Genomic DNA, 27,597 nt, shown 5'->3' with positions numbered 1-27,597 from the left:
AAGATTCAACTCAGTATTTAGGATTTTTAAGTAACTCCCCCCTCCTCCAGTTTCCTCAGTATTTGCTTAGCACTCATAGGCAATTCTGGGTATTCAAAAATGTAGACAGAAATGGAAGGGGAAAGAAAAAAGGAACATGCTTTCAAAAACATTCTTTCCTGGAGCTTCCATTACATCCCAATATTCTTCCAGCAGTCCTCATCCCAGACTGTTAACCTCATGTTCAGATCAAGGATGCACTTAATCTCATGCCTCTTTTTATGCATGTAACCTTCCTCACTGGATCTGAACATTCCCACCCCCCTCAAGTTGTTCTAAAAATGTGTCTTGAATAAATCATGACTCAAAAGGCAAAAGCCTTTAGTCTTGGGTTTTGATTTGTTCTTTATAAAAGTAGAGAACTTTAACTAGATTGAAATCCAGATGTAACCATTAAATACATGTGTTCTGAAGGTGTTTGAAACTGGGGTTTAATTCTGAATTGTTCCCAACACTTTTCAGAAAGCACTTGTCTGATAGAAAAAATGAGAACTGAAAACTGTACACGAAATACCTATACTTAAATGACATCCACATAAGGATTAAGATATAATAAAAGCTGGTGATTCTGTAAGAAATGTATTGTTCTTGCATGTACTAGGAAAGGTTATTTTTTAGGATAGGAATATACCACTACTCAGAGTGAGGAATATCATTTGTTAGCAGAATGTTCTGTCCTTTTGTCCTGTACCTGACTGAATAATAATAATGCAGAGGGTATAAGGCTGAAATGTTTTGGATTATTAAAATCTCCTTTCCATTGAACAAAAATGTGATTGGATGTCTAGTGAATTGGACTGTGAAGAAGTACATAATGATGGTTAGAGATTAAAAATCACCTGTGCAGACTCTGTTGAAGTGTTCTCATAATCATTTAAATATGAAGCATGAAGTAGAATGAAACGCAAGGCCGTTCTAATTGACAGGGATTTTAATAGGAACTTTGTGTTAGCAGGTGGCTGAAATTTCATCCATAACCAACAGTGCAATTTGATAGGCACAAAATGGAGTCAGAACAAACTGCACCTAGAGTTCAAAATTATATATTCTAGTCCTGTAGTAAGGGATTATTCCTTTTTTTTTTTTTTTTTTAATAAGAAAACTTTTGGCATTAGACAGCATTGCATTAACAGCAATTCTAATTCTGTGTTGCTCTTGAATACATGTTGCTACTGTATTGTGACTTGAAGAAGTTGCAGGCAATATTTTGTGAAGTGAATGGAATGGAACAGCACATATGCATGTTCATTTGCACAGGCACTCAGAATAACATATCTACTCACAAAAAAACTTAATACAATTGCACAACGCTCACAGTATAGTTACTTCTCTCCTTTTTAGTTTATAGATTGATAGTACTTGCTTGTTTATTTAATAGAATGTCATTAAATTAAAAAAATATAGGCATCACCATAACTGCACAAATGCTTTTCTTCCTGTAGAGCCATATAGGTGATGCATATAGGCACCACCATAACTGCACAAATGCTTTTCTTCCTGTAGAGCCATTCAAAAATATATACACCTGGATGCTTCTGCTTTGCTCAGGACTATGGACAGATGGATTTCCAATCCTGCCTGATGCAAGTCTGCTGCTTCCACTGAAGAAAGTCCAAACATTTTCCATACCACTTTCACAGCACAAGAAGGCAATGATTGCCATACTGATGCATTTGCTACATAATAAATACTCTGACAACTTTAGGATAACAGTGCTGTTTTTGAACCTCTCATCATGTCTCTCTTTCTCTCATCTGGAAAACAATCTATACATTCTTCTATCTTAACATTATTTTCTTTTTCTGCTCCATTTTGATAGCAGTGGGGCATGCACTAACTGAAAACTTCCATTAAACATGTATTCATACAGAGGCATGAAGGAGATGATAAAATGTTGATGGATCATTACTTTTGTCATCTATCAGTTGCCCATGCAAATACAGCCTTCATATGCAGAGGATTGCTTTAAACTCTCTTGGCCAAATGCAAACTGATTTTCACAGGTCATCAAATGTCGCTGCCAAATTTCAGATTTCTAGCAGTTACCACACAGCTCAGTTGCTATAACACTTAAAAAGTAGGATGCAAACTTTATGTTAAACTGCCAGTAATGTATTTTATTTACATTCTACAGTTTTATTAATAGTTGTGTGCTGGATGCCAAGTGCCCACTAAAGTCACTCTATCACTCCCCCTCCTCAGCTGGACAGGGGAGAGAAGATACAATGAAAGGCTCATGGGTTGAGATAAGGACAGGGAGATCACTCATCAACTACCATGACAGGCAAAACAGACTCAACTTGGGGAAATTAGCTTAATTTATTATCAATCAAATCAGAGTAGGATAATGAGAAATAAAAACTAAATCTTAAAACACCTTCCCCCCATCCCTCCCTTCTTCTCAGGCTTAACATTACTCCCAATTTTCTGCACCTCCTACCCACAAGCAGCACAGGCGGACAAGGAATGGGGGTTGCAGTCAGTTCATCACACATTGTTTCTGCCGCTCCTTCCTCCTCAGGGGTCAGACTCCTCACACTCTTCCTTTGCATCAGTGTGGGGTCCCTCTCACGAGAGATAGTCCTCCACAAACTTCTCCAATGTGAGTCGTTCCCATGGGCTACAGTTCTTCACAAACTGCTGCAGCATGGGTCCCTTCCATACAGTGCAGTCCTTCAGGAACAGACTGCTCCAGCGTGGGTCCCCCACAGGATCACAAGTCCTGCCAGCAAACCTGCTCCAGTGTGGGCTTCTCTCTTCATGGGGTCACAGGTCCTTCCAGGAGCCTGCTCCTAAGAGGGCTTCCCACGGGGTCACAGCCTCCTTTGGGCATCAACCTGCTCCAGTGTGGGGTCTTCCATGGGCTGCAGGTGGATATCTGCTCCACTGTGGACCTCCATGGGCTGCAGGGGGACAGCCTGCCTCGCCATGGTCTTCACCATGGGCTGCAGGGGAATCTCTGCCCTGGTGCCTGAAGCACCACCTCCCCCTCCTTCTTCACTGACCTTGGTGTCTGCAGAGTTGTTCCTCTCACACATTCTCACTCCTCTCTACCTGCCGCTGTTGCACAGCAGGTTTTTTTCCCCTTGTTAAATATGTTATCACAGAGGTGCTACCACTGTCACTGATTGGTTTGGCCTTGTCCAGTGGTGGGTGCGTCTTGGAGCTGGCTGGCATTGGCTCTATCGGACATAAGGGAAGCTTCTGGCATCTTCTGACAGAAGCCACCCCTGTAGCTGGCCCTGCTACGAAAACTTTGCTATGCAAACCCAATACAATAGTTGATCCATTTTTATTCAAGTATTTCAAGGACATGAGTTGTGCCTGGTTAGATGACAAATTCAACACAAATTGCTCTGAAAAAGACTTCGATTTCTCAGCTCTTTAAAGTGATCATTTGAACAGAAAGCTATTTGCACTGTTAAATGTGAGTAGAATTCTGGACTGCATATGTAAAAGGGGTTTTATTGTTATTTCTGACTTGTGCAAATAGGAGCTGCCTGTTCGCATACCATGGAGCATCCAGGCAACAAACGCGGCGTATCAGCTGTAAGAAGCAGCTAATTACCTCTATCAGCATTGCAGCTGTAGCTTCTTGCTAAGGACAAGAAATTATGTACCTTCCTTTATACAGGAGTTCGTTCAGTACTATTTCATGCATAATTACATTCCTCTATGATTACCAAAATGCCTGGGGGAAAAAAAAAAAAAACAACCAAAAAAAACCTCAACACACAAAGCAATTATTTTCTTGAAATTATCTGAATAAGTAACAAACATTGCTGTCTGTGCAGTAGAAACAAAATCAAAGGCCAAAAAGTACTCAAGAGCACATAGTCGGTAGCAAGCCATGCAAGTATTCATCACTTCCAGAAATTGCAATTATTTCTAAGTAATGCATTTTTTCAGGAACTACATCTTAAATAAATACACCTTGAGTGTATTTATTTAAGAGCATCCATCTTTGCCAAAACTGCCTCAGATGTTTTTTCCTTTTCCACTCTTAAGTGCCACATTGTGATTCCACTATGTTTATTCTTCTTATTTCATACTATACCCATTAAAATAAAGATTAAAGCAGAATTACTCAGTTATTGAGAAGTCCTTCACCTTTCATAACATTCAATCCTTAAAGATTTATTCTAATCAAAAGTTTCCCTTTTATATAAAGAGGTGGAATTTTGGTTTAGGTGTTCCAAACCATGTTTTGATGTTTTCCAGCTCTTCACTCATATGCTCTCTGAGGGCTACCTAAAACATACGTGCACTAGTAGTGATGAAGGACTTGATGCAGCATGAACAGGAAATTCCCTAGACATCTTGCCTGATCTGTGACAAGGAGTACTAAAGAATCATTTGCATTGACCTTGCTGGCACTATTTGAGGGTTATGGTAAAACCACGTTAGATGTTAAGATGTTATGCAAAGCAACCACAGGCTAGACAATTCAGCAAAGATAAATGGTGATTGCAGGCTATCCACCCTTGGAAGAGAGACCCATAGATATTTTGCCTTATTGGTTTTTTTTCAAAGATAAATAAGATTAATACTGGATGTCTAGCATAGATCAGAGAACGAACCTGTTTTACTTCTGTCTGGTTTCTTTCCCAAATGGTAAACACAGTAACAAAGAGATATTTGTTTGCTAAAGCATTTCAGTTGTGCTGAAGACATTTAGTCTGAATATTGGCAGCAAAAGAAGGTCAAATTGACATAGAAATGGGACATATTATTTTATTCAGTGGTCACTGAGAGGAATATATTAGGTACCTCACATATTTTCTTAAAAACAATATTCTGCTTCATATTTTATTTGGTTTCTGGCTAGTGTTAAATGAAGGCTAGAGAACTATTCAGTTAATTCTGAAGCAAATACTTGGATTTGATCTACTTAGTAGTTCTCTCACTGCCAATGACTACATCTATCCACTGACTAGTTCTCTATTATTTTCAAAGGAGATTCAACAACTGGCTCAGCAAGACATCTGGACTGCAGACATAGCAACAATCATCAATGACATCATAATGATGTCTCAAAAGAGACACTATCGTCTTCCTCCTGTCTTCTGTATATAAGGCTACTAATAAAACTAATTGCTTAATTTTATTGTTCATATATTAACAATTAACCATTATTTAAACCTGAAGGAAAGACTTTGTGATATGAACAGCTTTGTCTGATGTGAACTATTTCACATCTGTGAAACTGTGTTTTAGTGTTTGTGCATGATTTCTTTTTACCTTTTTAGGAGATCTTTGAAATTGCTTTGTGGGACAAACATATTAAATGTTATGAATTTCATTACACTGGTTCTGTACTCCTGGTTGAATAGCAATTTTTGTCCTCCTCTTCAAAATCCATGAAGTTATGTTAAAGTGGGAAATTTGTACAGGCCTGTACAAAGCCCAGTGAATACACCATTAATTTTGAAGAGCTCTACATCAAGGTTCGAAACAGAATTGTAATAGTCTTTTGTTACTTATTTTATCAGGAACTTAGAATCTATCTATCAGGAAAAAAAAAATCCACAGTCAAAAAACCCCACCACTATTACTACATAGTTTTATTGTATGTAAATTAATATCATTATTATGATCTAAGACAAAAAAAATCATTCTGTAGAATAGTTGAAATACATGCAATATAAATGCAGACATCCCAGTTCTACTAGTTTCATCTATGCTGCTGAGTAGATATCCAGGCACCAGCCTCTTGCTCCCAAGCTTAGTGCTGCAGAATGGCTTATGCCTGTATTTTTCCAGGGAGACACCCAACAGCAGAGCGGCTGCATCTGCAGGTCCCTTCTTACCTCCATGTAGTGTCTTCATAGCCCTAGGAGCTAATTACTGTTTTGCTTACATGAGCATAATGGGACTTTTTCCCAGTAAAAAGTTTCTCAAACAATGTGAGGAATACGCTTTAATTAAGTGAAATAGTGGTTTTACATCATTAAATTCAAGGTATGTGTAGTGTGTCCTGTGGTATGACATGAGAGCATTATGGTGATGTTGCAGGGTACGCGGTTTGCTGAGATAAGAGTGTAGGGTTATCTACAGCAGGCAGAAGTCAGTATGATGTCGTCTTCCAGTTTCCCTTTTGGCAGTAGCCTCTGGTGTGAACTATCCAGCAGAATCGCATCCAGATTTGTGTTACAGAGAGCTAGAATTTTCCCTAAGAAAAGAGGTTGTGAGTAAATTAAAAATTAAACAGTGTGGATAATCAAGAGACAAAGACCCAGGGGACCTAATTTTCTTCACAGTCTATACTTCAGTGTTGTCTCTCTTAAAGCTGAAAGGTTTGTACCACAACTCTAAATGGGGCTAAGAGTTGGATAGAGCTGGGGTGATAGAGTTCAGGGAAATGCAACCAAAGAAAAAAAGATATTAACAGTTTTCATATACATTGTAAGTTTTCAACCAAATAGAATAATAATAAACTGGCTGGCAATAAATACTGGGTTTAGATTTAAAAAAAAAAAAGGAAAGTATTTGGTAGAATAATAAAATATTGAATAAGATTGGCTACGTGTTCTAATACTGTTCTAATAACATGATTCAGGGAGTGGTTACTGTTTCTGTTCTAGTAGACCCACAGAGGCCCATGTATTTATTTCTCTTATCTAACATTCATTAGTAGTCTAAATTTGTCCACATGACACACTGCTTAGAGTACAACCTGTCCCAGTAACACTACGATGTTCGTACCTATTTGTCCATAGGTCCATCAGGCGCAGTGCATGCATCATACTTGTTTGTTCCTGTGCATTGCATGACTATGGAAGATTTCACCAAAGTCCTTAATGTTTTGGGGCAGGGAGGGGTTAATTTCATGTAGCGATTAAGGAGGCATTGAAATCCCTCAGTGGAATCCCTCCCTAGGCTCAGTTTGGAGGACCTCAAAGCACATTACAACAGATGCTTTGCTCTCTTAGCCCTCTGGAGTCTTTGAGCTAAAAGATTTTGCAATACTTAAAGTGTTTTTTTTTTCTAAATTACGTTCTTCCTAATGTGGCCAAGATAATATTATTTTGGTTGTATCACATACAAAAATGTTTATGTTTCTAAGGCAAGATACCAAAATGCCAGCATACAAGCAAAAAAAGAAGAGGCATGTCCTGAGAGTGTTTGTGCTGTTGGAAGGCCAGCATGCCTGAAAGAGGAAGACTTAATGGTCCAGTGTACACTGGTTGTTGGAAAGATTTCTGTAGGGAACTAATTCGTGAACCATAGTAATACATGCGTTGCTAGGGAGAGCCCTAGTTGTCTTTCTTCCTAAGGGAAGTGCATTCCAGAAGGGATCACAGAAATGCTCTAAGATTGCAGAGAAGATGAATTGCAGACCAGTACACTGAAGAAAAAATGGGACTATTTCCAAATGACATGTTGCCTACATAGCTGCTGAATTTACATAACTGAAGGTTTTTAAATACATCTTCAGTAAATACCTGTCAAGAATGGTTTTAGTAGAGTTGATCCTGACATAAAATCGCTGACCTCCTGTAATCCTATCCTGCCCTGTTTTTATGATCCTATGATTAAATGTATAAAGAACCTCAGGAGGAAGAAGCTTAAATTTGGATGGCAGCAGGTTTTTTTATACCCAAATAACCTCAAAAGTAAGGTAGCAGACCACTTTCAAGGCTCACTCAACATACCAGTATATGTAGCCTTGTACAAAATCAAGTTTACGCGCATGATTTAATGTTTCTGAGTAAAATTTAGGTTTGTGAAGTACTTCAGCATTTGCAGTAGGCAGAACATTGACACTGCTTCGGACATTGACTCTTAAATTCTGCTTAATTTGCACTTCAAACATAAAAGCTTGTTAATAACTTTGCCCCAGCTATATAGCAATTGAAGGTTTTGGGGCAATATCCAAAGGTAGAACTTTAGGTACTCTAGCCTAATTTGTTTTAAGGATTATGAGATGTGTTAATCAAGCTGGAAGTATACTCTCATTGCATTAAGCATTTCTCTTTTAGCAGAGAAACATTTGTACAAAGCTTTTTTTTTAAAGTAATATATAAAAAGTGGACTTAAGTTACTAAGTTAAATAGCTTGATGACTGTTCAGTCTGTTACAAATTTATTTCAACTTGAAATATGAGGTCATAATATAGAACTTTAAAATCACAAATGAGTGCTTTTGGGTTTATATTGGACCGTCTTTAAAAACAAATTTACCTTGCTTCAAATATTTTCCATTACATCTAGTGCTCTGAGTAAACTGTATCTAACATTCATAAATCTGAAAAACAACATAAGCTGCAAATAGTATACTTGAACGTGAAAACAATTTTGTTATGTCTGAACATATTCTTATGAAGTAAAAACTTAAAGATGTTCATGCTAAGTAGGGCTGAAAAAAAACTTCCATGGAAAATATCAGAAAGATAGGCTGATAGGAATCTTCTTCCTTTCTCCTAAACTGCAGAAGTATGAAAGCATAGTCAGAAACACTGATTGTGGCATATGGATATTAACTGACAAATCTCAGCCTAAATCCTGACGTGGCTTCAGCACCTGCAGTTCTCTGATTTGTTTGAGATGAATGACATGCCTGTTGGAGGAATTTAAAATACTAGATTGTTGGAGGAATTCTGTCATTGTAGTGTTTGTGTTTTTACAAAGTGCTTCCCTTTTATTGAAAGAACACCTTTCTGGAGTCTTCTGCTATGTTATGAGACAATTTTTAATCAAGCTACTGAATTAACTAATTTGCTCAGCATTCATGGTCACACCAGCATGTAGTATAGAATCATCATCACTGTTACCTTGGGCTGTCTGAGAAGTCACAGCTCTCACATGTCGATTCACTCAATGCCTTATGCTTCCAGCATGTGATTGCCTTGCACAGAAGTTCCTTCTCCTCCTCTTAGATTGTGACATTATCAGTATGTTTAAATTTCAAACTGGAAAGAAAAGCAAGCTTGAGCACTGAAAACCAGCTATCCGTTATCCTTGCCTATAGATTTTGTTCTGTCTTCTTCTGACCCCACTAATATTGAATGTTTTCTTCCTGCAGGAGTATAACTTCAAAGACAGAGTGAATTAATTTGCAAACATCCCTGCAGGTAGGATGATTTTCCAGCAGATGATACCCAAGGGTTAGCATTCAGGGATACCAGGACATGAGCTTGCTCCCACTGCAGAAGCCCATCTCCAGTGCTGCATTTTGCTTAGCTTCCCTTAATTTGAGGGGCTCTGAAACATTAGTTACTGATATTCTTTCAGCTATTTCATGCTTCAATTATTATTATTTTTTTTCAGCACTGTTTATTCCAACAGGGCCGCTACAAAAACCAGGATAAATAGACTTCCAGTGATAACTGCAATGACTGGCATATAGCCAGGATAAATGGCAGCTTTTGAATCTCAATATAATTTCGTATGCATCTTCACTGCCAAGGCCAAACTACTAATTAAGCAATAATCCCACAGCACTGTCAGGTGTACAAGGGAGTAAGAACTTCCTGGGCTCATCTTTATGTAAGCAGATATGCTTATTCCTAAATTATGCAATGTCTCTATTGAGGTTACCACAAATTCTTTACAGGTTTTAATAAAGAATGCAATGAACTAGACAGGAAAGGTTCCTTTAGGGCCTTGTCCTGAAGGTCTTACTCACATTGAACTCCAATTTGAAACCAAAATTCCAGAACTTCTTCCTGAATGCCGCTTTCCACTATTAGTGTCTATGCAATTTGCTATTCTTTCCCCTATATTCTTACAGAAATCAGACATGTTGTGGGACAAACAGGCAAGTGAGAAGATTTTTAAAGGATCTTTTAGTTCTTTCAAGCTGGGGAAGTTTTCTTGTCATCTTGGGGTTTTGTTTTTTTTTGTTTCAATGATTCAGTTCTAAAGGAGATGAGACTTAATCCTTGTGTACTTTCATGGCTAGTCATAGTGTTCAGGTTCTTAGGGGAAAACATAAGAACACACAGACTAACACACTGAAGAATGTTCTACATGGAACTACAAGTAGGTATGAAACTTTATGGTATGTTTGCCAGTAAAATGTACATACAGTATAGTGAGAGACAGAATGCAGTGTAGGATTCTGCAGGTGTGGACCCAGAATTAGTCATTTAATCACAAGGGATTTCAGTTAGTATAAAATCAGGAAGTTTACAACAATTCCCCACAAACATTTGAGCTATGTATCTTTAATATTTATGAAGAAAAAGTAAAAAAAAAAAAAAAAAAAGACATTGAAGTCTGAGGGTGTCTTAACCTAATTCACAATAATCCATTCTGTATGGCAAAATGAAGATACAAAGGAATATGCTAGCTGCTCTACAATAACTATGCCTGTACTCTCTCTGTGTAATGAGAATAATATGTGATTATTTTCTTTATATTATTTTATTATAATAATAAAAATATAATTTAAAAAGAGTAAAAGTAATATGTCCTTGTTATAATTAAATATACGATAATATCATAATCAGCTTCTTTAGACGACCTAAGAAAAAGTATGATTGTGCTTAGAATATATTAAATCCCTGTTTATTCTTCTTACTCTGAAACAAGTAAAATCTTCAAATAAACTGCAGATCTCAAAATTATCCTCAGAGTTCCAAATGGCAATTACAACTGACTATTCTGTTGGTTATGTGTCAACCATGGAAATACCTAATGCACTTATAAATACATATTTTTATTCTGAATCTCAGATTAGGTGAAATCTTTGATCCTGGAAATTTTCTAGATCAAGAAACAATCCTTTTTTGGTCTTAGTGATTATGATGAAAATTGAAAGCAATCATTTTTCACTTTTACTAGAAAAGAAATCCTGTGAAAAAGGTGCAACTGTTCTTTTTCAATTCAGAAAAAAAAAAATCTGCATTTTTCACAGTAACTAATTCAATACACAAACAAAAATTCAATGCTTTACCTTTTCTTCAGCCTTACTGGGACAGCAATCCCAATAATCCTGCTCTTTAGAAATATTTAATATATTCTCCCTCCTACTCAAATGTTAGTAGTACTCAAACGAAACAACTGAAGATGAAAAAGGTTGTAAAGAAGTCCATTTAAAGTTGAGTCAGCTTTCAACATAAAAGTTCCGCATGTGGGGAATCCCAGATAGTTATGAGTGTTGACAGGGCCAAACTCAGCATTTATGTAGCAGGAAAGTCAAATCAAGGTCTTCGGGCTTGTCTTTCTTTTATTTTCTGGGCTTTCTTTAATTTTCTTGGCTTTCTTTCTCCCGTTCAATTAAAAGGTACACCAATAGGAATTTTCTTGTAATTCTACTAGTGATAAGCGCAGAAATTTGGATTCGGCTGTGATGCACTTCTATGTATTTTGCATAAAGCTAGTTATTATATCACAAGTGGTTTTAAACCTGAAATTTTACAATCAACCAAAAATCTATAGTCTTTATGTCAAAACAATGTCAGAAGAAAAAATTAGTCACTCTAGAGAGGTGCTAAATTTCTTCTTAGTTACTAGAATTCCCAAAGTATAGGGAAATAAATATGCTTTATCAGTTTTCAGTAATTTGGCATTCAGGAAGTTTAAAGTGTATGTTTTACAAATATGCATGAGATTTGCATGAGATGCGGCAGAAGATGACTACAGTATAATATGGCACTGTTGACACATAGGGAATTCTACTCATGAAAAATCTGTTCTGGTTTGATAGCAGTCACAGCTCTAGCACTTATTAGTTGGTGAGGGTCCCCTCACACTACATAGTACTGTATTTCCTGTTCTGGTATATTGGGGTTTTAGCATTGGTGCTGGCATATGTACCACTGCTTTCATTTATGTTTAGCTCAAGAGGAAAATAATTCAGATGTTACTGAAGTGAGCCTCAGTAAAACTCAAGTTGGGTAGGATCCCACAGTTAGCAGTGTAAGAGCTACTCTTGGTCAATAACAAATACTGTTATGAATAACATTTTGCCCTCATTTGTTATAATAATTAACAATACCAATGACTTTAGGTCAAATTCTGTCATCCTCTTCTGTTTTCCTGCAGCCTTTCTCACGTACATCTTAATTTTAATCTACGCAGATTCCACCTCACAGCTTGAACAACCAATTTACAACTGTTTTCTGAAGATTTATCTATAAATACAAGTGGCATTTGAAATAAACAGCCCTGTAGCTAATGAACATCTTGCACCTCTAATAGTCTCTGATGGATGAGTCCTCCATAGCTTGAAAAAATAAATTAAGTTACAAAAAGCTCTTTAAAAGTTTACTTTTGCCTTTGACTGACACGCACATAGCACCTCTAGTCTCGCAAATTTATCTTATATGTCTACAAAATACTTTAGTCTGGATGATAGTTGCAAAGAGGATATGGGTCAAAAAATTCAGAGAAAATTGATTACAAAAGAATCTCAAAACTCTCATTGAAAATACTGCCAGGAAAACTTGAAGGCAAATAAATCAAACCAAACCAAACCAAAACACAGAGGCAGGGAATAAAATGCAGAAGTACTTTTCTGCTTTGCAAATATGTCTGTGGAAACACGTCACATGGTGTCAAGCTAGAAACAAATACTGATTGCTTCAGCTATGGTTCTGATTTTTTAATATAGCTTTGTAAAAGTGCCAAAAATTAGCCTAGTGACCTCCAGAAATGGAAAAAAAAGTGTGAAAGAAATTAGAGAGGGAATAAAAGGGAGACAAAGTAATGAAACCTAATCAGATCTTCTTGCACCAGAACTAGATTAAGCCCATATTTTGGTTTTGTGATGGTGCCAAATTCTCAAAATGAACAGTTAAACACAGCTTCCTGCTGGACTTGATATTGCTTTGTTTCTAGGGTATACCAGGCAATTACACCCTTTTAAGAAACTCTCCTAGCAAACAAGTCCATTTTGGAAAATTCATACTCTGCTATGGTTCTGCTGTTATGCCACAGTTGTAACACTGAATCTAAAAAGAAAAAGAGAAACAAGGGGCAGAAACAGCTGAGAGAGCTTCTGTGAGTACTGAAAGAAACAAAAATACCCTTAGAAGTGGAATGAGGGCTCTCAGGAGTTAGAATCCCTACTTTATGTTAAGAATTGTTAAAGTATGACCAGAGAAGAGGTCATAGGTATGACTGTCTCTTCATGATCTGGGGTCTATTGAGAAGATAATAAACTCTTCTTTAATTTTGGTTTTTCTTCCTTGGAAGAGATAATACTTTATTCATCTTTCTTTTACACTCTGACAGGGGAGGCCAAATAGGCTGAGATATTTGTCTAATCTATAATTTTGACTTCAGGATATTGTATAGCTCTGGTGCTGGTCACAATATTTGGCAGAAATCATTTGAAATGATGTCATATTATCAAAGAAGATGAGCATCAGGCATCTCCTTACAACTGCATGGAACATTTCTTTGCTTCATGGAAAATAAGGATATACAATATTTCTCTAGCCATAATCAGACCCTAAATGTTAGGCATAAAAGAAAGAAAAAAAATAATTAGAAAACAAATATAAACATAGTTTTAGCTACAGATAATAACTCCAAATATGTTTCATTACTACAACCATAATAACAATAAAGAAAGAGATTTATCTTTAAGCAGTACACAATCATAGAATCATAGATTCATAGACTCATAGAATCGTTTAGGTTGGAAAAGACCTTCAAGATCATCAACTTCAACCATTAACCTAGCACTGCCAAGTCAACCACTAAACGGTGTCCTCAAGCACCACGTCTACCTGTCTTTTAAATACCTTCAGGGATGGAGACTCAACCCCTTCCCTGGGCAGCCTGGTCCAGTGCCTGACTACCCTTTCGGTGAAGAAGTTTTTCCTAATATCCAACCTAAACCTCCCCTGGTACAACTTGAGGCTGTTTCCTCTCATGCCATCACTTGTTACTTGGGAGAAGAGACTGACCCCCACCTCACTACAACCTTCTTTCAGGTAGCTGTAGAGAGCCATAAGGTCTCCCCTCAGCCTCCTCTTCTCCAGACTAAACAACCCCAGTTCCCTCAGCTGATCCTCATAGGACTTGTGCTCTAGACATGCTCCAGGACCTCAATGTCCTTCTTGTAGTGAGGGGCCCAAAACTGAACACAGTATTCGAGGTGTGGCCTCACCAGTGCCGAGTACAAGGGGACGATCGCTTCCCTAGTCCTGCTGGCCACGCTATTTCTGATGCAAGCCAGGATGCCATTGGCCTTACAATACCACTGATTAGAATGAGAAAAAGAATATCAGGTGTCTCCTGAACAGAAGTGGGTGGGTTTCCTCAGAATAAGAAAAGGAAGAAATAGTGACTGTATATTTTTAGCAAATCCTTTTTCTAACCAAGAGAAAACAAACACTAGGCTCAGGATAGTAATTTGATGTATAATCCATGGTTCTTTATTGTTAAAACAGTGGGCTAAATTCACTGGTAAAGAATGTGGTCACAAATCTAATAACCTTGTCTTTACACTTGTTTATAAGAATTTCACATTTGTTATATTTGCACATCTTAGAATGACATTTATCTAGGAACAATTATGCTTATATCTTCTGATGCTAGATAACACAGATTAATCTAGATGCTGGAGACTTTTTAACACTTTTGGACAGCTGAAAAGAGATGACAATGGGTAAAACAAAACAAAAACCCTCCCACTAAAGAGCAGCAGATGATTAGCTTGAGCCTGCTCCTACAGTAATGGAAATGTGTAATGCTATTGAAGTTCCTGGGATCACACTTTTATGATGCTATATTAACTATATGGGTAGTGTGGTTGAAAGAAAAATAGTCCACTAGCTAGGTTGCAAACCTAAAATAATTTCTATTTCATGTTATTTTTGAGAAAATATTGAAAATAAGGTATCCACTATTTAGAGATATGTGCATTATCAGTTCTACAATGTTTGCTGGCTGACCCCAAGAAAACACAGCTGTCCCAAAAAGACAGGATGTCAACAGGCAAAATTAGTAAAAGTGAGCCCAGAATACTCTATCTCTTTCCTCCTCTGGCATGTATTCTAAAACCTGTAGTAAAAGCTCTGAGTTCAGTACATTGATTTTAATAGATGTTTCCTAAGCAGTCTCAGGGACTCTTAGTTTCTATCACAGACAGTTTGATTCACCTTCCTTTTGATACTCGTAGCCCTACTGTAGAACTGTCCTAGGGCTTAGCAACTGAAAGGTACAAAACATAAATCCTCTTTTATCTCTAGAATGGAATCCTTAAATTTACTAATAGTTCAAAGAATTTAGGTATTTATAACAACTGTTTTAGCATCTTGAAGGTTTTCAGTACTCTTTGTTTTGATTATATTTACATTCTGTGCAATTACTATTTTTCCAATGTATGGAGGTATGTTGGTTTGGCTGGAGTTGCATAAATGGCTCAATTGTCTGAGCTTCAACGTATCAATTTATTATCTGCCTTGTTCCTTTTGACACCTCTGTTTTTTACAGCCCAGTGATAGAGGAAATTACTGCTGCAATACAAAAACATCACTTTCAACTGTATTTAAAGTTCATAGTCAAACTTTATGTGAGAAAGAGCATGATAAATGTGGAAATCTAGGCTCAATATATGAGGGTTTTTTTCTTTGTCTTTTGGCCATGTCATTTATTTACTGCTACGCACTAGAACTGAAAACCTGCAACACTTGATTTAGCTTCGTGGCTGGGTCATGTGCTTGAGCACTGAAAGCATGTTTGAATCATGGTGGGCTGAGGTATGCCTAAACTTACTCAAGCTGTCTGCCTGGTAGGATGTCATATAAAAATAGAACACCTCTACCCCTTGTGTTTTTAAATGCAAGAGGCCTAGACTCCTCTGCTTTTTCTTGGTTTGCTTTTGGCATCTCAGTGAAGTCTGTATATGCAGAGTGTTTTCACAGCATTACTTGTCAACTGTGTCCCTCAAGACATTAAGATTGTGTCAGTCTATTTTCTAATTCCAGTGGGTCTTATTTGGAGAGTAAATAACCTGACTGCTCAGATCAGGAAAGTTATATCTATTGCTACAAAAGCTCTAGCGGAAAGTTTCAGATCAAAAAAGGAATAACCTACTGAATTTAGGTAGCTATTTAGTAGGTGTCTTTCCAGTCACAAAAGCTGAACTGAAGTGATTAAATACAACCAAGTTTTTTCTTTCAGTCTGGATGAAATATTTTTAGTGTAAAGACACTGCGAGGTTCCATTTTGGTCCCTCTGCATCTGTTCTGCAGCAAACAGAAATGAACAGTGTAAAACATCATCAACAACCCATTAAGACTGGTTTATCACAACATCTGAGCATTATACTTACTTTAATTAATGTATCACCTATTTTCAGCACTACTGGGACTTTTCTGAAGGTATGGTCAGGGCTTCTATGTCTAACAACATATTAAGAGCTTAGTACATAATACCTTTATACTATTTTTAATGATAAATTTAAGAGGGAGCTGAGTGACATCTCAGATGTCAAATGCAGTTATGGTAACTAAACAATTAAAACTTAATGCATAATTATCACAAACACTTGTCACTGATTGATCTATGTCACCTGAAGTTCTACACTTTGAATGCTGTTTTTTAGCTGCTGTTGTGAAGTTGCATAACTGGAAAAATAATTATATTCATTTAAGTTATTGTTCATTTCTTTAAAGGTGCCCTATAATTAAAAAAATTGCCACTCTAAAGGTTTCCATGTCTATTTTTGAAGTTACTTATTTTTAGCTTTGGCAGTAGAGTTCATTAGCATAATATGAGCACTTCCCCAGCTTTAATTAATTCATCATTATGACATGTCTATGAGGTAATGTCCTTGCTTGACACACCATAAGGATGAGGCCAAATTTGCAGTACTTACTTATTGTGACAAATATCACACAACTAGAAAAAAAATTAGGATTGATGAAGCCAATAATTTTGGACAAATGGAAATTGAAATCTGACAAGCATTTCAATTTACTGACATTAATAGTCTTTGTAATTAAAATGTTAGGTAATTTTGGTTTTCATTTTTTTTTCAGTTTTTCTGTAAGCCTTATGCTTTTCAGAAGTCAACCAGTGTAATCTTTTTACACACACAGGGTAAAGAAAAGTTCTATCCTATTTAAGAGACATTTTTGACTATTTTATTGACACTATAACCTACAATACGTAAAATTAAAGGTATAAAAAATGATATAAGGCAAATCATGCTATTTCTTATGCATCCTATATGTCACATTATGTTTTTGACTCTGGATAAGGACAAGTAATTTTGAAAAATGTTATAAGCCACAGCTAAGCAATTTTACAATCTTTCTTATATTATGCAGTTATGTTTCTAGTATGGAACAGTTTTCCACAAAAATATGGTTAAACCCCTCAAAAAATAGCAGTGGTTGTTTTCCTGTATGATAATTTTGATTTATAGTCAGTAGGATTGTTAATTTTCATTAATACCAATTACAACTGAAAAGTTAATATATTCAGCAAATTTTATGCAGTTAATCATTAATTCAACCCATGCACTACATGTTGACTAATCAAATCACATCTTTCCAAAGGCTTTGTATGAACTTAATCATGAAAATAATTTTATAGACTTTCAAGACGTAACAGTTTTAAAATGTGAAACCTGATGAATCTTGCAGTTTGGCTCTGTTAGTGAAATCTGTTTCTGGTCAAAGCTAGAGAATAGTGGTTGTCAGTACTATGATATCTGACAAATGAAAGCAGAATAATATCTCTTATCTTCCAATCACCAACAGCAAAACCACACAAACAAGTTACTAAAGGGCTCATTTTCTCTCTTGTCTGCTTTTAGAGAACATGTTACTGAAATTGCAGTACACCACCAGTCCTAAAACTTGTTTAAGATGTCTTAAATTTTACTAAAAACTCAGGAATGGTCTGTGGTTTTTTTCAGACAATCATTAAATCCTATACTAACTGTTAAATTGTCAGGATTTTAGAGGCTTTGAACAATAATAATTTTCTTTCTAAAGTTACTTTCTTTAGAAAAAATCTAGTTTGTAATTTAGCTAAAGAGGTCAAGACAGAGTAACTAGCAGAAGGTCCCTCTTGACAGAAAACTACTCTAGTTCATTTTTTGTGTGTACTAAGCAATACATGTATATATATAATGGATAATATATATATATATGAAGTTTCATCATGATGACATGCAGGTTTATACAGGTAATTTCATTCTTATAAAGTTAGAAATATTTAAGTGCTTAGGAATCAGGCACAAAATTATGTTCTTAATTTTGAGTTCTTTCAATTAGTGTAAAAATATTTTGTGTGGTGTTTTTTTTCTTTGTTTTTAAGATTCATTTATTATCCACAACAGTTCCCTGAAGAATCTAACAAGATGTCAAATAACCTGCATAATTGTGTCCCTGTCTACCAGCGCTGTTATGTTAGGTCAGGCTGAAAAAATCAACTGCAAATGCAATTGGCTTCAAAAACTCGTTTAGCCAGAAAGGCAAGGCAAGAATGTGTCTGTGTTTGTGAGATTTCATCTGCATTTACAATTTTGTATTAAACAAACATCAGATAAAATACATAAAGAGCACAAGATGCTCAGGTCTCAGCTGTTCTGGGTGAGAGCTCTAAGTACTGGTTTGCCAAGATGATACTCTTGTTCAGTGAATCTTGAACTCTGTTATGCATAGCAACAAAGGTAGAGGAAGTGTGCAGAAGATTGCTATTTGGAATAGCCTGCATCTCTTTTCTCTCACTTGTTCGTAGTTTGTGCCAGATTCTTCCTTTCCAGAAGGCAGAATGTGTCCAGACCCATTTTCCTCAAAATACAGTTATCAGTAGAAAATGAGTCATCCTTCTTTTCAGGATTTTCCAATGAGATATAGGTCCTCTAAACTGGGGAGCATGACAAACTAAACAAAGAATGTCCCAGCTTCTACAGGAGAATGGAAAACCTGCCTATACAAATACTCTCTGGGCTTAGAGTTATTTTCTTGGAATGTGGCAGATGAGGGTTCAAGCCCCTTGTTCCTGAGATGGACCTTGAATACAAGTCTTCTGCTTCCTGATGGATAAGCTATTATGCAAAAAATTGGACTTCACTTTGAGTTAGACTCTTAAGCACCTGGAAGCATAGCTGTTAGACATCCCAGATATCTCAAACAGGAGGTTAAGTGAGGAGTTTTAAAACTCATTTGCCAGCATTCTGCTGAAATGGCACAGTGCATGCATAAATCCTTTCTTGGGTAGCTACAGCCTCTTTCCACAGAAAAATACCAAGAAGCCTAATAGTCATCCTCATCTTGTTTGGGAAAATAAAGGTTATTAGTTCAGTTCATGACATGACATGACGTGACATGACATAGCATAGTATAAAAATGTTTACATTTCTAAGACAGGAATTTATACTTTCTTGGATAGATGATTGGTTAACTGCTATGTACCTAGTGTTTACGATGGTGTTGATCTTACACTATTAAAAGTCTTACAGAAGTCGCTATCATTTCAGTCCAAGGTTACATCAGCATTGCAGCAGTGTACCACTTGATCTGATGCACCATCTAGGGAGAAATGTACTATTTTTTTTTCTCTGCATGCTAGTTATTGTGCCCTAGATCATCTAACACATTTTTGCCTTGTCTCTGAACATAGGATTTCAAAGGCACTTTTGATCTTGGTTGGATGCTAGTTAGCCCACAGGGGCAAAATGCCTGAAAATCCAGTTTGTAGATCAATTATTCCTTGACAAAGTATTAGTCGGGATCAAATGCAATGTTTAAAGCTATGAGACTGACATTCTGTTTTTCATATTTTTAGCTTCTTAAAAGTTTTCCTTCTTTACATAAGACAAGAATAACTGATGCATAGGTAAATAGATAGTGCTCTGTAGGTATTTATTACCCATTGCTGCTCTACTTCTGTACTTCTAGCATGAATCTTCCTTTAATAAACAGACAGCTGTAATGCAGTTTAAGCTTATGAGGAACATATAAACATGAAAAAAGAATAATGAGTTAAAGATGTCTGATTTGTTTGTATGTTCCAGAAGGACACTATTGTCTAAAAAATTAGCTTTGCACACTAACTCCCAGGAAAGTGTTTAAGAACATGGCATACATCTGAACAGTCTTTATTAGATGTGATACTAGATTTCATTCATCTCACCACACTATTAGGTTTGAGTCTAAGTTGTTCACACTGCCTGTACAGCTGGGTTTGAGTCTGAGTCAGTCCTGTCCTGTTCATTCATCTCTTCCTTTTGTTTTTAAAGGAGTCAATCTCAAATTTTCAGGTAAGTATATAAGTGCTTTATACAAGTAATAGAAAGAAGACAGACCACAAGCTCCAAAGTCCCCAGGCCTTCCCAAAGACACTATGCAATAACTCGTATGTGGCTGTCATAACTTTGAAAGACCAAACTTTTTTTACTGAATTCTTTTTCCCAAGAAAATCCAGAAATAAAAATTAGATTTTGTTAAAACTCAATTTGCAAATTACAACAGTATTAATGGGAAAGTCATGACAAATTTATTTATTGCAGCAACATCAGCTCAGTAAGAACATGTGTCAATGACTGCCTTAGCTAACATTCAAACCTGGTAAAAAGTAGTAAGAAAATTACAAAATACCAGATTTTTAGAATTTATGCTGTTTGATACAGAGACATCAAACAGTTCATACTGAGATAAGCAGATTTTATGTCTATTATTATATTTTTCCAACCAGGCCAGGTGGCTTTTCTCAGAAAGTGTATTACAAATAGGATGATAACTGAATGGAGGGACCTGGAATAAGTTAATACAATTTTCCACACTAAGCATGTCAAATACAGATCATAGAATCATAGAATGGTTTGGGTTGGAAGGGACCTTAAAGATCACCTGGTTCCAACGCCCCTGCCATGGGCACAGACACCTTCCACTAGACCAGGTTGCTCAAAGCCCCATCTAATCTGGCCTTGAACACTTCCAGGGAGGGGCATCCACAACTTCTCTGAGTAGCCTGTCCCAGTGCCTCACCACCCTCATAGTGAAGAATTTCTTCCTTATACCTAATCTAAATCTACCCTCTTTCAGTTTAAAGCCATTACCCCTTGTTCTATCACTACCTGCCCTTGTAAAAAGTCCCTCTCCAGCTTTCTTGTAGGCCCCCTTCAGGTACTGAAAGGTTGCTATAAGGTCTCCCCGCAGCCTTCTCTTCTCCAGGCTGAAAAACCCCAACTTTCTCAACCTGTCTTCATAGGAAAGGTGCTTCAGCCCTCTGATCATCTTCATGGCCCTCCTCTGGGCTTGCCCCAACAGAGTGATGTCCTTCTTATGTTGGGGGCCCTAGAGCTGCAGTACTCCAGGTGGGGTCTCACAAGAGTGGAGTAGAGGGGGAGAATCACCTCCCTCAACCTGCTGGCCACGCTTCTTTTGGTGCAGCCCAGGATATGGTTGGCTTTCTGGGCTGCAAGTGCACATTGCGGGGTCATGTTGAGCTTCTCATCAACACTCCCAAGTCTTTCTCCTCAGGGATGCTCTCAATCCATTCTTTGCCCAGCCTCTATTCGTGCTTGGGATTGCCTTGACCCATGTGCAGGACCTTGCACTTGGCCTTGTTGAACTTCACGAGGTTCACACGTGCCCACCTCTCCAGCCTGTCAAGGTCCCTCTGGATGGCATCCCTTCCCTCCAGCATGTCAACCACACCACAGAGCTTGGTGTCACCTGCAAACTTGCTGAGGGTGCACTCAATCCCACTGTCCATGTCACTGGCAAAGATGTAAAACAGCACCAGTCCCAATACGGACCTCTGAGGAATGCCACTTGTCTCTGGTCTCCACTTGGACATTGAGCCATTGACCGCAACTCTTTGAGTGTGACCATCCAGCCAATTCCTTATCCACCGAGTGGTCAATCCATCAAATCCATGTCTCTCCAATTCAGAGACAAGGATGTCGTGTGGGACAGTGTCCAGTGCTTTGGACAAGTCCAGGTAGATGACGTCAGTTGCTCTTCCCTTATCCACCAATGCTGTAACCCCATCATAGAAGGCCACCAAATTCGTCAGGCACAATTTGCGCTTGGTGAAGTTATGTTGGCTGTCACCAATCACCTCGTTATTTTCCATGTGCCTTAGCATAGTTTCCAGGAGAATTGGCTCCATGATCTTGCTGGGCACAGAGGTGAGACTGACTGGCCTGTAGATCCCCGTGTCTTCCTTTTTTCCCTTTTTAAAAATGGGGGTTATAGTTCCCCTTTTCCAGTCAGTGGGGGCTTTACTGGACTGCCATGACTTCTTAAATATGATGGATAGTTGCTTAGCAACTTCATCTGCCAGTTCCCTTAGGACCTGCATATGCATCTCATCAGGTCCCATGGACTTGTGCACCTTCAGATTCCTTAGATGGTCTCGAACCTGATCTCCTACAGTGGGTGGTTCTTTATTCTCCCAGTCCCTGCCTTTGCCTTCTGCGCCTTGGGCAGCGTGGCTAGAGCACTTGCTGGTGAAGACTGAGGCAAAAAATTCATTGAGTACCTCAGCCTTCTCCATGTCCCAGGTAACCAGGTCTCCCATTTCCTTCCAGAGAGGGACCACATTTTCTCTAGTCTTCCTTTTATCACTGACATACCTATAGAGGTTTTTCTTGTTGCCATTGATGTCCTTAGCCAGATTTAATTCTATCAGGGCTTTAGTTTTCCTAATCTGATCCCTGGCTGTTCAGATGATTTCTCTGTATTCCTCCCAGGCTACCTGTCCTTGCTTCCACCCTCTGTAGGCTTCTTTTTTGTGTTTGAATTCGTCGAGGAGCAACTTGTTCATCCATGCAGGCCTCCTCATGTTTTTGCCTGACTTCCTCTTTGTTAGGATGCATCACTTCTGAGCTTGGAGGAGGTGATCCTCAAATTCTTGGGCCCCTTTTCCCTCCAGGACTTTATCCCATAGTACTCTACCAAGCAGATCCCTGAAGATGCTGAAGTCTGCTCTCCTGAAGTCCAGGGTAGTGAGCTTGCTGTGCTCCCTCCTCACTGTCCTAAGGATCTTGAACTCCTACATTTCATGGTCACTGCAGCCAAGGCTGCCCTTGAGCTTCACATTCCCCACCAGCCCCTCCTTTTTGGTGAGATCAAGGTCCAGCATAGCAACTCTCCTCATTGGCTCCTCTATCGCTCAGGGTAATCTGTGGCTTGTTTTTCTTACTTAATCATTTAAAATATACTTGATTGTTTACCCTGATTCATTCTCTTTGATTTTGTTTTTGGGTTTTGCATTTTAACCAGTTCGCTTTTCTGAATATTTTTAGAAATAGGTGAAATTGTCAGCTCCAAATCACAGACAGCTGCCCAACAGAATCCCTCAGTTTTGTGATAGGTATCCCTGCACCAATATTGCTAAAAGAAGCAAGAAAAAAATAATGACTAAAACCTTTAATTCACATATGGCAAGGCAGAAATTGTTCCATGATCAGTGAAACAGATACAGCTGTTTCTGATGGGTTTCTATTTTAGGTCTCATGTGTGAGGTCTCAGGTTTCAGCATTTCTAATAGGTTTCATATATTGATAACACTGAGAATGGGTTGATTGATCAGTTTCTATTGTTGATTGAATTGCTCATTCCTTATTGTATTTCTATGCAGCAAAATCACTAACTTTCAGTTCAACTTAGTCAAATATATTTCCTCTCAACAGTTATGAAAAAGCCAAATAGAACCCTACTTTAGTTAGCAGTCATCTTTCCAGCTCACACATCTCAGGTCCTGAAATATCATGGCATTCAAATTATTTACTAAGTCCCTGTCCATGTCAAAATACAGAGTTTCTTGTTTTCTTGAAGAAAACAGTAAAAGATAAACTGAGTTCAGTGTACACACTGTACACTGACCTGCAAGTTTCACAAGCAAATTAATTATTAAATGCATTACCAATAAGGTCAAAATTTAAAGAAGAATTAATTTTGATTCCTAGGCTTCCAGAACTACATTTTGCCTCATCACATAACTTTGCCATATTTTATTTCCCTAGGCAAAAGGGTAGATATGTTTGAAAAATAAAACTTTGAATATCTTCTCAGATAAACCAATGTTAACTTTACTGCTTTGATAGCATTATTCCTGATTTACAGCAGCAACTGCAAAGAGAATCAGGTCTCACCCTTTTATAGTGCTTTAATGTCAGAGACATTTTCTTTCTGTCCCTCATGTTATATTTTTACACTTTCTCATGCTGCTGTCTTTTTCAGTATCTTATTCCATAAGCTGCTTCTCACAGCATGTTGCTGAGCTGGACAAAGATATTTTCATCACCATGTCTACACCTAATGTCCTAAAGTGATAGGAGATTGAAAGGAAAGTTGTTAGATAATTGCTCTGACCTATTTACTGCAGCCTCCTGTCACTGCTATACTCCTGCAGCAGTGTTGTCAGCAGCCTGAAATAAGGAAGTAGAAATGGAGTCATTACATTAAGAAAACTCAGAAAAAACAGAAGAAGAGTTTGCATTCATTGAAATCTGAGAATTAGTAATGATATAACAAGTGAAGTAGTGTAACCTATATATTCATCCAGAAAAAGGCATCCATGGCTTAACTATAGGTTGTTAGGATTTTGCCATCTCATTAGATAAATTACTCTTCTCTTTAGCATACACATGTCACAGTGAGGATATAATGAAGCTTAAAATCCTGAATACTGATTCTTTTGTTGGTTAAACAATATTACTTGCAAAGGGTCTTATGTAATGAATGGGTGATGAAAACTTAAAAGTGATCAGTGCCATTGGGCAAACATACTCCCAAAAATTTTTTTTTAGTATTGTTATATATTATAGTGGTTTGAATGCAACATATGACAGTGCTTTCATGTTCATTCTCTTTTAACTAGAGCTAACTATTGCTATCACTTAACAATATAGTGTGGTAATGCCTCCAATAGCTTAGTGCCATATAAACACACAGTTAATAATTGTCCCTACTATAAGAGCTTGTAATCAAGAAAAAAACAAGTAAAATCAAAATACCTCTGATTTTCTAGGATGCAATGTAATGTCAATTATTCTTTATTCTGTGGTAGTGTATGCCTTCAGTTATATTTGAGCAGAGAGTTAAGAAAAGGGCATAGGTTTTATAGAGAACTTAGCAATGAGTAGGGCTTGCTGTGAGTGAAAATCAATATAAATACAGTATGAAACAAGGCACATGTTGATACATTGGCAGAGGTCAGCTGTAGACTGGCAAATCAGACAAGCAACAGGATGAGCAGTTTCTCTAACATTTATCTATAACAAGCGTGATGAAATTGTTTTCTGAGCAGTGAAAATAGTGCAACTTGATTTCCTATAGCTTTCTGTACTATGCTGCAATGACAGAACAAATTCAGCTCCCCTGACATATGCCGTGTATCTACATTTTCCCTTTCAGTATTTCCCACAGTTCCCTGCGTTTTTTCCCTCTGACCTTGCACACTCTGTTCTCAAGATATCTCAGACTCTCTCATTCACCCATTAATTACCAGTTACATGAGAAGCAGTATATGTTGATCCATTTGTTATTTTTTGGCTGGTAACAGACCAAACAGAAGAGAAAATTAATGAGCTGAAGCCTTTCTCAGTCTGTAAGTATATGGGCCAGCCTTTCCTTTCCAGCCACCTGACTGATGAAACAGAAGATAAATTGTCTTTGAGAGGTCCACTCTTCTCAAATTTGGCAGAAATTGAGCAATCATTTTAAAAAAAAATATTGGGAAACAGGTGACAAACACATGGACAGATAATTAACTCATGTAAGTTTCATTTAGTTAAGGAATTTGCTAAAAATGAATTTATCGTAGTGGATTTTAAGGAAGCCAGTAAATACAAGAAGTTTCATTTTGTGCCTTGTATAATGTCATTATGAATTATGCATAATTATTTAAAATTTAAAATAAAGCAATCAGCTGAACTAATTTTATTTAAGATTTGATACCTATAGTGTAAGTTCTACTGAAACCTGATGATTGCCTAGGTATAAATATATATAATCTTGTTTCTTTTCCTGTGTGAAGAAATGATGGTTTTAAACACTGATGTTTCTATATTTATTTTTTAAAAAAAGAGTCCTCCAAAAATCAGTACAATTATGAACAATACTGTATGTTAGAAATAGCTAGATGTAAAGTAGTAACAATTGGGAGGTTTTGGGAAAGTTTTAATTAAGAATTTTAAGAAAAGTACAATTCTGAAATCTGTTCTTTGGTTAATAGGAAAGAAAGGGAATGAGGGGAAAAAAGTAATAAATAGCAAACTGGAAAAAGTCCAAATCAGAGACTAGAAACTACAGACAGATTAAGGTTTCCTTTTAAAGAAGCACTAGTTAGGAAAACCATCTGGACTGGTCAGACCTCCTCTGAACACTGGGGGTTAGACCTCCACTTCTGCATGGTGCATAGAGAGACTGTAGCCAATTTTTCCTATTAGGCTTAGATTCCCAGTAAGATGAACTGTGCTCTAAATGTGCTTATCTCTATCCACTGATGCAAGAGAGCACTACTTCCACCACTGCTACCATTTTTGACAGCTAAATGAGGCTGCATAAATTCCATTCTACTTTTAGCAACTAGTGAATCAAATAGCATCTGAAGACCATAATGTTAAGATTATTAGTATCTCAAAATACCAGGAGTAAGTAACAGTTATTAAATAATAACAGGAATATGTTAACTGTACACAATTTACATAATGTGGTAAAATGGATTTGGGGAGTATCTCATTTTACTGTATTCGTGTACTATGTTATACATCTAGGAGCATCACTGTGACTTCACTTGCAATATGTCATAAATGGAAAGTACTGAATCCAAGTACAGATATTGGAATTATGTCAGATAATAACAGATCATAATGTGATAATGATGTAATTAAAAAAGCAAAGAAGATCCTTGGCTTACAAGTGCAAGGCTGTCAGGTAGTTGTAGGAAGAGGACCAGTTATCTATGCATATTCCTATGGAGATTACTACTCTATTATTGATAACATTTCTGGAGTACCTGTGTTTAGTGACTCGCTACTTGTTTTCTAAAAACATGCCAAATGCCTCAATACTAATGCCACACATAGAATCAACTAAGAAATTAGCTTTTTTGGGGGTGTTGTTTAAAATTGCAATAATCACAGAAGACACAAGTGGGTCTGATCAGATTAAAACAATAATAATGACCAGTGAAAGTAAAATAGTAATCAGCACATTAAACAAAGATTTACCATCACTTCTCTGCAAGATAATTTGGTTTGCATGTATACTTTGTTAATGTAAGACAGCACTATACATTAACAAGTACTAATGTCAAAGGATATTACAGTCAAAAGGGATTATAACCATGTAATCACCTGTGGGCATTTATGTGAAATCTTGTTTTAGTCTCAGAGGACTCTTAAAGGAATGATACATTTAAGGATGCACTTACAGATCCTTTTCTGGAAGGGTGCCCAAAAAATGAGAAGCAAGAGAGGACTGCAGAAACTTTCAATAAATGTAAAGAACAGGTGAGCCATAGTAGTTCCCTGTCTTATGATATTCAGGTACTTCAGCCTTGTACCAGTATTAGATAGAAAATTTACTTTAAGCTGGTCTGTGTTGTTATCTGCTGTAAAGCAGTTTTTACCTCCTGTGAATGAGGCAGAGGGGCAGAACAGAATGGAAGCAGAAGAGCAAAAATT

This window comes from Platalea leucorodia, assembly GCF_965183815.1.
Source record: "Platalea leucorodia genome assembly, chromosome: 2".
Taxonomy (NCBI): domain Eukaryota; kingdom Metazoa; phylum Chordata; class Aves; order Pelecaniformes; family Threskiornithidae; genus Platalea; species Platalea leucorodia.
Note: the sequence above shows the minus strand (reverse complement) of the source record.